Source organism: Scyliorhinus canicula, chromosome 16, assembly GCF_902713615.1.
Source record: "Scyliorhinus canicula chromosome 16, sScyCan1.1, whole genome shotgun sequence".
Taxonomy (NCBI): Eukaryota; Metazoa; Chordata; class Chondrichthyes; order Carcharhiniformes; family Scyliorhinidae; genus Scyliorhinus; species Scyliorhinus canicula.
Genome location: NC_052161.1, coordinates 73,281,923 through 73,295,507, shown reverse-complemented (window position 1 = coordinate 73,295,507; position 13,585 = coordinate 73,281,923). Strand labels below are relative to the sequence as shown.

General features: G+C 49.7%; 1 protein-coding gene across 1 annotated transcript in view; it reads left to right on the top strand.

The window, feature by feature from the left end:
* Window positions 1-13,585, top strand: part of jmjd1cb (jumonji domain containing 1Cb) — a 499,252-nt gene that overhangs the window by 225,153 nt on the left and 260,514 nt on the right.

Below are 13,585 nucleotides of genomic sequence, written 5' to 3'. Positions count from 1 at the left end.
GACGATGCGGGGTGTATGCGGCGCATGCTGGGCCGGATCCCGGATTTAGAGACGGGGGCTTGATACTGGGCGGGGACTTTAACACGGTGCTGGACCCGGCATTAGATCGCTCTAGGTCTAGGACGGGCAGGAGGCCGGTGGCGGCCAAGGTGCTGAGGGAGTTTATGGACCAGATTTTGCGGGGGGGGGGGGGGGGGGGGGGGGGGGCTAGATCCGTGGAGGTTTGCGAGGCCGGGGGCCATTCTTCTCCCACGTCCATAAGGCCTACTCTCGGATTGACTTTTTTGTAATGAGCCGGGCACTGATTCCGAGGATAGAGGACACGGAGTACTCGGCGATAGTCATCTCTGACTATGCCCCACACTGGGTGAACCTCGTGTTGGGGGAGGAGAGGGACCAGCACCCGCTGTGGCGCTTGGAGGTGGGGCTGCTGGCGAACGAAGAGGTTAGCGGGTGGGTCCGGGGGTGTATAGCGAGGTACTTGGAGACCAACGATAACGGGGAGGTGCAAATAGGGGTGGTTTGGGAGGTGTTGAAGGCGGTGGTCAGGGGAGAGCTGATCTCCATCAGGGCTCATAAAGAAAGGAAGGAGAGGAGAGAGAGGGAGAGGCGAGTGGGGGAGATGGTTAGGATAGAGAGGAGGTACTCAGAGGCCCCTGAGGAGGGGTTACTCAGGGAGCGGCGCAGCCTCCAGGCCGAGTTTGATTTGTTGACCACCGGGAAGGCAGAGGTGCAATGGAGGAAGGCGCATGGGGCGGTGTACGAGTATGGCGAGAAGGCCAGCAGAATGTTGGCACACCAGCTTAGGAAGCGGGAGGCAGCGAGGGAGATTGGGAGAGTGAGGGAAGGAGGGGGGAGCACGGTGCGTAGTGCAACGGGGATTAACCGGATCTTCAGGGACTTCTATGAGGGACTGAATTGGTCTGAGCCCTCATCGGAGGAGGAGGGGATGGGTTGTTTTCTGGACCGGCTAAGGTTCCCGAGGGTCGAGGAGGAGCGGGTGGCGGGGCTGGGGGCGCCGATTGGATTGGAGGAACTGGCTAAGGGACTAGGGAGCATGCAGGTGGGGAAGACACCAGGACCAGATGGGTTCCCAGTGAAATTCTACAGGAAATACGTGGACCTGTTGGGCCCGCTGCTGGTTAGGACTTTCAATGAGGCAAGGGGGGGGGGGGGGGGGGGGGGGGGGGGGTCCTGCCCCCAACAATGTCTAGGGCGCTGATCTCCCTGATCTTGAAGCGAGACAAGGACCCTTTGCAGTGCGGGTTGTATAGGCCGATTTCGCTTCTCAATGTAGATGCGAAAATGCTGGCAAAGATATTGGCCACGAGGATCGAGAACTCTGCCCCGGGGATTATACACGAGGATCAGACAGGTTTTGTGAAAGGGAGGCAGCTGAATACCAATGTATGCAGGCTCCTAAATGTAATTATGATGCCAGCGGTGGTGGGGGAGGCGGAGATAGTGGTAGCTATGGACATGGAGAATGCCTTCGATCGGGTGGAGTGGGGATACCTGTGGGAGGTGTTGAGGAGGTTTGGGTTTGGGGAGGGGTTAGTCAGCTGAGTGAGACTGCTGTATGAGGGCCCGGTGGCGTGAGTGGCCACGAAAAGGAGGTGGTCGGAATATTTCCGCCTATGCCGAGGAACGAGGCAGTGGCCTTATCCCCCCTGCTCTTTGCGCTGGCGATAGAGCCCCTGGCCATGACCTTGAGGGAGTCTAGGAATTGGAGGGGGTTGGTGTGGGGGGTGGAGGAACACCGGGTATCGTTGTATGCAGACGATCTGCTATTGTATGTGGAGGATCCGGTGGGAATAATGCCGGAGGTGTTGAGGATCTTCAGGGGGTTTGGGGATTTCTCCGGGTATAAGCTTAACATGGGGAAGAGTGAGCTGTTCGTGGTGGGTAGGGTACAGTCCATTAAAATGACGGTGCTCCTGAGGTTTCTGTTTTTGTTTCAGTGCCTCCCCATCCTGATCCCCAAGGCCTTTTACAAACGGGTTAACGGTTCACGAGTTAACGAGTATCACAGGGTTCGTGTGGGCTAAGAAGACCCCGAGGGTGAGAAGGGTGTTTGTGGAGTGGAGCAGGGGGGGAGGGCTGGCATTGCCTAGCCTTTGCGGGTATTACTCGGCTGCCAACGTGGCGATGGTACGCAAGTGGGTAATGGAGGGGGAGGGGGCGGCTTGGAAGAGGTTGGAGATAGCGTCCTGTGTGGGCACAAGCCTGAGGCGCTGGTGACAGCACCGCTGCCACTCCCTCCGATAAGGTACACTACGATCCCGTAGGTGGCGGTGACCCTCAAAGTTTGGGGGCAATGGAGACGTCACAGGGGGGAGGCGGGGGCCTCGGTGTGGTCCCCGATACGTGAGAACCATCGGTTTGCCCTGGGGAAAATATATGGGGGGTTCCGGAGCTGGTACAGGGCAGGTATTAGGAGGATGGGAGACCTGTACATTGACGGGAAGTTTGCGAGCCTTAGAGAACTGGGGGAGAAATTCGGGCTCCCTCCCCCGGAAACACCTTCCGATATATGCAGGTAAGGGCGTTTGTTAGGCGTCAGGTGGTGGAGTTCCCTCTGCTGCCGGCGCCCAGGGTCCAGGATAGGGTGTTGTCGGGGTGTGGGTTGGAGAAGGTAGGATTTTGTCAATTTACCAGTTGATACAGGAGGAGGAGGAGGCCTCGGTGGAGGAGTTAAAAGGTAAGTGGGAGGAGGAACTGGGGGAGCCGATCGAGGGATCATCAATTCTTCCTCCTCTTGCGCCAGGCTTAGCCTGATACAATTTAAGGCACTGCACAGGGCCCATATGACCAGGGCAAGGCTGAGCTGGTTCTTTGGGAGTGAGGATAGGTGTGTGAGATGTTCAGGGGGTTCTGCAAACCATACCCACATGTTCTGGGCATGTCCAGCGTTAGAGGAGTTCTGGAGGGGTGTAGCGAGGACGGTGTCAAAGGTGGTGAACTCCAGGGTTAAGCCAGGCTGGGGGCTTGCAATATTTGGGGTGTCAGAGGAGCCGGGAGTGCAGGAGGCGAAAGAGGCCGGTATTCTGGCCTTTGCGTCCCTGGTAGCCCGGCGAAGGATTCTGCTTCAGTGGAAGGATGCGATACCCCAAGTGTGGAATCCTGGATTAATGACATGGCAGGGTTTATTAAATTGGAGAAGATGAAATTTGCCTTAAGGGGATCTGTGCAGGGGTTCTTCAGGCGGTGGCAACCGTTCCTAGACTTCCTGGCGGAGCTTTAGGCGATGGTCGGTAGTAGCAGCAACCCGGGGGATGGGGGGGAAGGGGGGGGGGGGAGGGGTTTGTTTATGTTTGGCTGGGGATGTATTATTGTTTATTGGTTATGGTTCATTGTACATTGCATTGTTTAGTTGTTTATTTATTTTCGCTGTTTCACTGTTTTGTTCAGGGGTGGGGGGTTTGGTTTTTGTCTTCTATTTCTATTTTTCTTTTCTGTTATTTTTGATGTAAAAATTTTGAATAAAAATATTTTTTAAAAAAGAAAATATTTTCAATGTTTTGGCCTCAACTGCTTCCTGTTATAGATTTCCACAGGCTCATCACTCTCTGGGTGAAGACATTTCTTCTCATCTTTGTCCTAAATAGTTTACTCTGTATGCTTAGACTGCGACCCCTGGTTCTGGACTCCCGTACCATCGGGAACATAATTCTAGCCCTGTCTAGTCCTGTTAGAATTTCATAGGTTTCCATGAAATCCCCGCCCCCCATATTTTTCTAAACTTGAGTAAATATAATCCTAACTGACTTAGTCGCTCCTCATATGTCAGCCCTGCCATCCCAGGAATCAATTTGGTAAACCTTTGCTGCACTCCCTCTATATTAAGAACATCCTTCTTCAAATAACGAGATCAAAACTGTACATAATATTCCAGATATAGTTTCACCAACACCCTGTATAACTGCAGTACGACATCCCTGCTCCTCTATTAGAATCCTATTGCTATTTATATCAACAAGCCATTTACCTTATATCAACAAGCCATTTACCTTCTTTACCACCTGCCGTACCTGCAATCTTACTTTCAGTGACAGATGTACAAGGCCACTCAAGTCTTGTTTCATGTTCCCCTCTGTCAATCTATAGTCATTCAGATAATCTGCCTTTCTGTTTTTGTTACCAAAGTGGATTACCTCACATTTATTCATATTATACTGCTTCTGCCATGCATTTGCCCACTCACTCAGCTTGCAAAATTACACTGAAGCATCTCTGCATCCTCCTCACAGTTCACCCTCCCACCCAGCTTTGTGTCATCTGCAAATTTGAAGATATTACGTTAGTTCCCTCATCTAATCATTAATATACATTGGGAATAGCTGGGGTCCGAGCACTGATCCCTGCGGTACCCCACTAGTCATTGACTGCCAATTTGGAAAAAGATCTGTTCATTCCTACTTGTTGTTTCCGGTCTGCCAACCAGTTTTCTATCCATCTCAATACACTACTCCGAATCAATTTTGCACGCTAATCTTTTGTGTCGGACCTTGTCGAAAGCCTTCTGAAAGTACTAGTAAAACACATCCACTGGCTCCCCCTCGTCAACTCTACTACTTACATCCTCGAAGAATTCCAGTAGAATTTGTCAAGCACCATATGTATTTTGTAAATCCATGATGACTATGTACGATTCTTTTTTTGGAAATATTTTCTTTAAGAAAATATTTTATTGAGGCATTTATAATTTTAACAATTTTAAACATCAGGTTTCAACAAGAACTGAACAATATAACCAACACCCTCCCCCAGTAACAAACCCCATCCAACATGGTTTGAGGTGAGGGACGCCGTCAGTGTCCCTGCTGATTTCATCTGTGGGAAGTGCACCCAACTCCAGCTCCTCAAAAACCGTGTTAGGGACCTGGAGCTTGAGCTGGATGAACTTCGGATCATTCGGGAGGCAGAGGGGGTCATAGATAGGAGCTTCAGGGAAATAGTTACACCAAAGACTGGAGATAGATGGGTAACTGTAAGAGGGACTGGGAAGAAGCAGTCAGTGCAGGGACCCCCTGCGGTCGTTCCCCTGAGTAACAAGTATACCGTTTTGGATACTTGTGGGGGGGACGACTTACCAGGGGTAAGCCATGGGGTACGGGCCTCTGGCACGGAGTCTGTCCCTGTTGCTCAGAAGGGAAGGGGGGAAAGGAGTAGAACATTAGTAATTGGGGACTCAATAGTCAGGGGCACAGATAGGAGATTTTGTGGGAGCGACAGAGACTCACGTTTGGTATGTTGCCTCCCAGGTGCAAGGGTACGTGATGTCTCGGATCGTGTTTTCCGGGTCCTTAAGGGGGAGGGGGAGCAGCCCCAAGTCGTAGTCCACATTGGCACTAACGACATAGGTAGGAAAGGGGACAAGGATGTCAGGCAGGCCTTTAGGGAGCTAGGATGGAAGCTCAGAGCGAGAACAAACAGAGTTGTTATCTCTGGGTTGTTGCCCGTGCCACGTGATAGTGAGATGAGGAATAGGGAGAGAGAGCAATTAAACACGTGGCTACAGGGATGGTGCAGGCGGGAGGGATTCAGATTTCTGGATAACTGGGGCTCTTTCTGGGGAAGGTGGGACCTCTATAGACAGGATGGTCTACATCTGAACCTGAGGGGCACCAATATCCTGGGGGGGAGATTTGTTAGTGCTCTTTGGGGGGTTTTAAACTAATTCAGCAGGGGCATGGGAACCTGGATTGTAGTTTTAGGGTACGGGAGATTGAGAGTATAGAGGTCAGGAGCACAGATTTGACTTCGCAGGAGGGTGCCAGTGTTCAGGTAGGTGGTTTGAAGTGTGTCTACTTCAATGCCAGGAGTATACGAAATAAGGTAGGGGAACTGGCAGCATGGGTTGGTACCTGGGACTTCGATGTTGTGGCCATTTCAGAGACATGGATAGAGCAGGGACAGGAATGGTTGTTGCAGGTTCCGGGGTTTAGGTGTTTTAGTAAGTTCAGAGAAGGGGGCAAAAGAGGGGGAGGTGTGGCGCTGCTAGTCAAGGACAGTATTACGGTGGCGGAAAGGATGCTAGATGGGGACTCTTCTTCTGAGGTAGTATGGGCTGAGGTTAGAAACAGGAAAGGAGAGGTCACCCTGTTGGGAGTTTTCTATAGGCCACCTAATAGTTCTAGGGATGTAGAGGAAAGGATGGCGAAGATGATTCTGGAAAAGAGCGAAAGTAACAGGGTAGTTGTTATGGGAGACTTTAACTTTCCAAACATTGACTGGAAAAGATATAGTTCGAGTACATTAGATGGGTCATTCTTTGTACAATGTGTGCAGGAGGGTTTCCTGACACAATATGTTGACAGGCCAACAAGAGGCGAGGCCACATTGGATTTGGTTTTGGGTAATGAACCAGGCCAGGTGTTAGATCTGGAGGTAGGTGAGCACTTTGGAAACAGTGACCACAATTCGGTGACCTTTACGTTAGTGATGGAAAGGGATAAGTATACCCCGCAGGGCAAGAGTTATAGCTGGGGGAAGGGCAATTATGATGCCATTAGACATGACTTAGGATGTGTTGGTTGGAGAAGTAGGCTGCAAGGGTTGGGCACACTGGATATGTGGAGTTTGTTCAAGGAACAGCTATTGCATGTTCTTGATAAGTACGTACCAGTCAGGCAGGGAGGAAGGGGTCGAGCGAGGGAACCGTGGTTTACCAAAGAAGTGGAATCTCTTGTTAAGAGGAAGAAGGAGGCCTATGTAAAGATGAGGCGTGAAGTTTCTGTTGGGGCGCTTGATATTTACAAGGAAGCGAGGAAGGATCTAAAGAGAGAGCTGAGACGAGCAAGGAGGGGACATGAGAAGTCTTTGGCAGGTAGGATCAAGGAAAACCCAAAAGCTTTCTATAGGTATGTCAGGAATAAAAGAATGACTAGGGTAAGAGTAGGGCCAGTCAAGGACAGTGGTGGGAAGTTGTGTGTGGAGGCTGAGGAGATAAGCGAGATACTAAATGAATACTTTTCGTCAGTATTCACTCAAGAAAAAGATAATATTGTGGAGGAGAATGCTGAGACCCAGGCTATTAGAATAGATGGCATTGAGGTGCGTAGGGAAGAAGTGTTGGCAATTCTGGACAAGGTGAAAATAGATAAGTCCCCGGGGCCGGATGGGATTTATCCTAGGATTCTCTGGGAAGCCAGGGAAGAGATTGCTGAGCCTTTGGCTTTGATTTTTAGGTCATCATTGGCTACAGGAATAGTGCCAGAGGACTGGAGGATAGCAAATGTGGTCCCTTTGTTCAAGAAGGGGAGTAGAGATAACCCCGGTAACTATAGGCCGGTGAGCCTAACGTCTGTGGTGGGTAAAGTCTTGGAGAGGATTATAAAAGATACGATTTATAATCATCTAGATAGGAATAATATGATTAGGGACAGTCAGCATGGTTTTGTGAAGGGTAGGTCATGCCTCACAAACCTTATCGAGTTCTTTGAGAAGGTGACTGAACAGGTAGACGAGGGTAGAGCAGTTGATGTGGTGTATATGGATTTCAGTAAAGCGTTTGATAAGGTTCCCCACGGTCGTCTATTGCAGAAAATACGGAGGCTGGGGATTGAGGGTGATTTAGAGATGTGGATCAGAAATTGGCTAGTTGAAAGAAGACAGAGAGTGGTAGTTGATGGGAAATGTTCAGAATGGAGTTCAGTTACGAGTGGCGTACCACAAGGATCTGTTCTGGGGCCGTTGCTGTTTGTCATTTTTATAAATGACCTAGAGGAGGGCGCAGAAGGATGGGTGAGTAAATTTGCAGACGACACTAAAGTCGGTGGAGTTGTAGACAGTGCGGAAGGATGTTGCAGGTTACAGAGGGACATAGATAGGCTGCAGAGCTGGGCTGAGAGGTGGCAAATGGAGTTTAATGTGGAGAAGTGTGAGGTGATTCACTTTGGAAAGAATAACAGAAATGCGGAATATTTGGCTAATGGTAAAATTCTTGGTAGTGTGGATGAGCAGAGGGATCTCGGTGTCCATGTACATAGATCCCTGAAAGTTGCCACCCAGGTTGATAGGGTTGTGAAGAAGGCGTATGGTGTGTTGGCCTTTATTGGTAGAGGGATTGAGTTCCGGAGCCATGAGGTCATGTTGCAGTTGTACAAAACTCTAGTACGGCCGCATTTGGAGTATTGCGTACAGTTCTGGTCGCCTCATTATAGGAAGGACGTGGAAGCTTTGGAACGGGTGCAGAGGAGATTTACCAGGATGTTGCCAGGTATGGAGGGAAAATCTTATGAGGAAAGGCTGATGGACTTGAGGTTGTTTTCGTTAGAGAGAAGAAGGTTAAGAGGTGACTTAATAGAGGCATACAAAATGATCAGAGGGTTAGATAGGGTGGACAGCGAGAGCCTTCTCCCGCGGATGGAGGTGGCTAGCACGAGGGGACATAGCCTTAAATTGAGGGGTAATAGATATAGGACAGAGGTCAGAGGTGGGTTTTTTTACGCAAAGAGTGGTGAGGCCGTGGAATGCCCTACCTGCAACAGTAGTGAACATGCCAACATTGAGGGCATTTAAAAATTTATTGGATAAGCATATGGATGATAAGGGCATAGTGTAGGTTAGATGGCCTTTAGATTTTTTCCATGTCGGTGCAACATCGAGGGCCGAAGGGCCTGTACTGCACTGTATCGTTCTATGTTCTATGTACACAAACAGGACCTCCTTCCGCAGCTCGCTTTCCACTTTTGGAAATATTTTTTATGCAAAGCATACAAAAACACAGAATAACATCTGACCTAGCAGGCTCGAATTACTGGTTTGCACAGATGGGAGCTAGCCTCAAGACAGCATTAAAATTGAAATGTTGATGGAATTGCCTTCAAATTTTAATGTGGCTGATGTGTTGGGCAGGCTGGGTTGATGTGGACTGCACTTGATGCAGTGTAGCGAGAGACACTTGATAAGATGCAACACAATTTTATTTAACGTCTTAACTACTATACATGTTTAACTGCAGGTTGACACTATGCCGACTTGACTGGAGACCGAGTACTAGCCTGACCAGACTTACTAGCTACCGCATGGTGTTTGCACTGGCTAGCTCACAAACTCTGACTGTCTCAGTGGCTGGGTCCAGAGAGCGGGAAACCTGGTGCCCTCTGGCTTTATAGTGGTTGTGTCCTGTCTGGTGATTGGCTGCTATGTTCTGTGTGCTTACTGGTCATCCTGTGTGTCAATCACTGCCTGTCTGCACTCCATTATGTACATAGATGTATATTATGACATCCCCCCCCCCTTTTCTTTAGATAATAAATATTAAGGTGCGTGTGGATGTGTATATGTGTGTGACTACATACAGAATGTGCAACAGTGAACTTATATACATAGGAAGGCGTCGCTAGTGCAGATATAGGGCAGATGAAACTGTAAATACGATATTGACAGGTCAAAACGATGAGGTAACAAAATTGTGCAAAAGGCGATGAATTCTGGTTGATCGCAGCAAGGGTGGATCAGGGGCCGTCTGCACTTGGATAGGCGGGACCGCCGCCAATGCGGTGGTCGCAGGGGTCGGCAGGATTGCTGGTAGATCGGTGGAAGAATACTTGGTCTGAAGCGGATGGTGTCGAGATTGGATTTCAAGATGAGGTTCGCCGGTGTCCAGTGTGAACCGGATGCGAGCCTTGTTAACTGAGAACAGCACACCACTCGTCGTCGGGATCGACGCTGAGGATCGGGAGGTGTTTTACTGTCTTGGAGAAAGGCAGCGCATGCTTCGTAATGATGCCCACCCGGTATGGGGATTTGAGGCACTCAGCATCAGGGTCTGTTGGGCTGTTGGGGTCGGAGTCTGGCATGCCCTGCTGTATTGAATTGACGCTTCTGCGCCATGGCTAGGATCGCTGGCTGCTGGACAGTGGAGCAGATCTGCAGAGGGCTGCGTAGTGGCCAAGATTGCCACGCTGAAGGCACCTTCGTGATTTTGCTGGACATTGCCGCTTTAAATGGGCGGAGCCACAATTCAGACACGTCATGATGCTGTTGCTCGTTCTGGGTGAATGTGCTTTACACTCAATTTGGCTCTGTTTTATTCCTTAGCTCTAGAGTCGCCAGGTATCGTTAAGATACCGCCACAAGTTACAAGTTCAAGTTCAGACCAATAATTCAATACACCAGTTAGTAAGTTCAAACAAGACACGTTTATTATAATAGTTATTTACTAATTATGCATATAAAACTACAAGACTAGGCTAATCCTACCACTAACAGGCCAATACTTATCTGGAATAAGGGAACTGCCGGATTAGGGAACAATGGCCTCTTGCTTTGCCCTGGATCCGCAGGCTTCCAGTCGGTGTGGACTAAAGGGGTCAGGAGTGTCTACTCTCGTAGCGTGCGTTGTATGACACTTGATGGCGGCTGCTGTTGGCCAGGCCTCTCCTTCTCAAGTTTCTTCGAGAGCTGCTAAGATGTTCTGCTGGGAGGGCCGGCTAAGAGCGCTGGTCTAGAGAGGCTGGCTAAGAGAACGAATCAGTCCTGGGACCTGACTTTTATAGGTCCCAGGGGCTTTGCATCCTTCAGGGCGGACCCTCTATAAACCTGCAATTGATTGGGTCTCTTCCCAATCGATTGATTTGAAATTCCCCAATAACGGGGCCGTTCCTCGATCACCGGGCGGTTCCTTACACCTTATTGGTGTCCATTGTCTTAGACTCTACTGGCGCCGGAATGTCTGACCTTCCATAGAATGTTTAGCTGTGGTGTCCATTGTACCTGGGAATCACCGTAAATCGCTTCATTAATATGCAGCTCGTTAGTTACAATTCTGGCGGGTTTCTGTGGCAGCTAGAATACAGGGGATTCTGCAGACTGCTTGTTTCTTTGCCAATGTCCATTTTACCCTGCAATCTTTATGTTCTTCCATTTTGTGTGGGGAAGTGGCCAACCCAGGTGGCTACACCCCCTCCTTGTGATCCTAACGCGAAAGCGTGAAAGATCACCTAACTACGGTGTCTGTGTTCCCTGACCTCAGCGAGTTCCATGGCCTCTGCACTTTCCTCAACCATGCAGAAATTTTTTAACCACAATCTCTATTTGGTACTATGTCATAGGGGACATGCATTACCAAAATCACAACGGGAACCTCTAACTATCCTTAAATAAACTACACTCACTTACATGCGATCATTCTAAACTTCCTATCAATACAAACTTACAGCAGCATTCATGGCACATTTCTCTGACTCGGCAGTCGAGCGTTCTTCGATTTTGTGTGGGGAAGTGGCCAACCCAAGTGGCTACAACGCCAACATCAGCGCGTTCCGTGCGCCATCGCGCATGCGCAGTGCGGTCGAACGACATATGCACATGCGCAGTCTGGTCATCGGTCTCGCAGTCCCCTCGGTCGTGGCGCACATGCGCAGGGGCCCGGGAAAAGCGCGCAAAATGGCCACTCTCGTCGACACTTAGGCCCTGCATTTGTGCGATAGCCTGCACCCGTTCCGCCTCATGGGAGGATAGCTTTGCTGTTTCTCCCGCCCTGATGTGGGAGTACCGATTGTTAGCATGTTCGTGGAGAACGCACGATTTGATGGCGATGGTGAGGGTGAGCTGCTCGACTTTCAGGAGCTGCTGGCGAAGGGAATCGGGGTGGACCCCGAAAACGATCTGATCCCGGATCACGGAATCAGTTGTTGAGTCATAGTTACATGACTGTGCGAGGATGCAGCGATGCGTCAAAAAGGATTGAAAAGGTTCACCCTTACCCTGAAGCCTCTGCTGGAAAACGTACCCTTCAAAGCTCTCATTCACCTCAATGTCGCAGTGGCTGTCAAACCTCAGCAGGACTGTTTTAAATTTTGTCTTGTCTTCGCCTTCAGCGAATGTAAGAGAGTTGTAGATGTGGATGGCGTGGTCCCCGGCTGTGGAGAGGAATAGTGCGATCTTCCTGGCTTCCAATGTGGCCTCGAGGTCGGTGGCTTCGGGATAGAGTTGGAACTTTTGTTTGAAGATCTTCCAATTTGCACTGAGGTTGCCGGCGATGCGGTGCTGTGGAGGAGGGCGGACGTTTTCCATGTCATCGGATGGCATTTGGTGGTCTACGCTGATTCACTTAAGGTAGGTCCGTCAATTTTCAGCATCACTCATTGGTACCATGATGTGTTGGGCAGGCTGAGTCGATGTGGACTGCACTTGATGCAGTGTAGCGAGAGACAGATCTCCAACACTTGATAACAGTCCAAAGATGTGCAGGTTAGTTGAATTGGCCAGGCTAAATTGCCCTCAGGGTCCAAATTGCCCTTAGTGTTAGGTGGGGTTACTGGGTTTTGGGGATAGGGTGGAGGTATGGGCTTGGGTAGGGTGCTCATTCCAAGAGCCGGTGCAGACTCAATGGGCCGAATGGCCTCCTTCTGCACTGTAAATTCTATGAAATAAGATGCAACATGATTTTATTTAACGTCTTAACTATTATACATGTTCAACTGTGGGTTGACACTATGCTGACTTGACTGGAGACCTAGTGCTAGCCTGACCAGACTTTCTAGCTACAGTCTGGTGTTTGCACTGACTAGCCCACGAATTCTGACTGTCTCAGAGGCTGGGTCCAGAGAGAGCGGGAACCTGGTGCCCTCTGGGCTGTCCTGTCTGGTGATTGGCTGCTCTGTTCTGTGTGCTTACTGGTCATCTTGTGTGTCAATCACTGCCTGTCTGGACTCCATTATATACATAGATGTATACTATGACAGTGGCAACTACCACAAGGCTGTCGAGTGTTTCTTCAGCACCACAGAGTGCAGACGTTACCAACGCCCCCAGTCTTGCCCCCCTCACAGACTCTGCTTCCACCTGGACCACAGCTCCTCCGAATCCCCGCACCACTCTAGAACCTTTCCAGCATTGGCCCCCCAATAGTAATATTGAAAGTTTGACAAGGCCAAGCCCCCGTTCTTGTATCTCGCTCTGGAGCACCGTTCTCCTGATCCTCGGGCCCTTACCTGCCCAAATAAACCAAATCACAAGGCAGTCGGTATCTCTGAAAAACACCTCCGGCAGGAACACGGGGAGGAACTGAAATAAAACTAAAAATCTTGGTAAGATATTCATCTTAACCGATAGCAGTCGGCCTGCCAGGGGTAGTGGAAGACTGCCCCACCTTTGCAGGTCTACCTTAACTTCCCTACCTGATTTGTGCAGTTCAACTTCCGGAGTTTCCCCCAGTCCCTTGCTATCTGGACCCCCAAATACCAAAAATGACTTCCTGCTAACTGGAACGGAAACCTACCAATCCCCCTCTCTGCCCCGGTGCCCCAACCACCAAGTATTCAGTCTTTGCTATATTCAGATTGTAGACAGAAAAGGCCCCAAAGCGCTGCAAAATCCCCATAATGTTTCCTACTGTATTGACAACTCCAAATCCCAAACGTCTAACAGCAGAACAGCAGAACAAAGAGGAGAGCGAGATCCTATGCTCCTCCTCTCTTCAAACTATTCCTTACTATGCTTTTGATGTCCTCAGCACTATGGCTCGTGACTCTTATTGCTAACGCAAACTACAAAGGGGACATTAGACTTCCCTTCCTAGTACCCCATGTTGCTCGTTTTGCTCAGTGTGCTTTACACTTAATTGCTCTGTTTT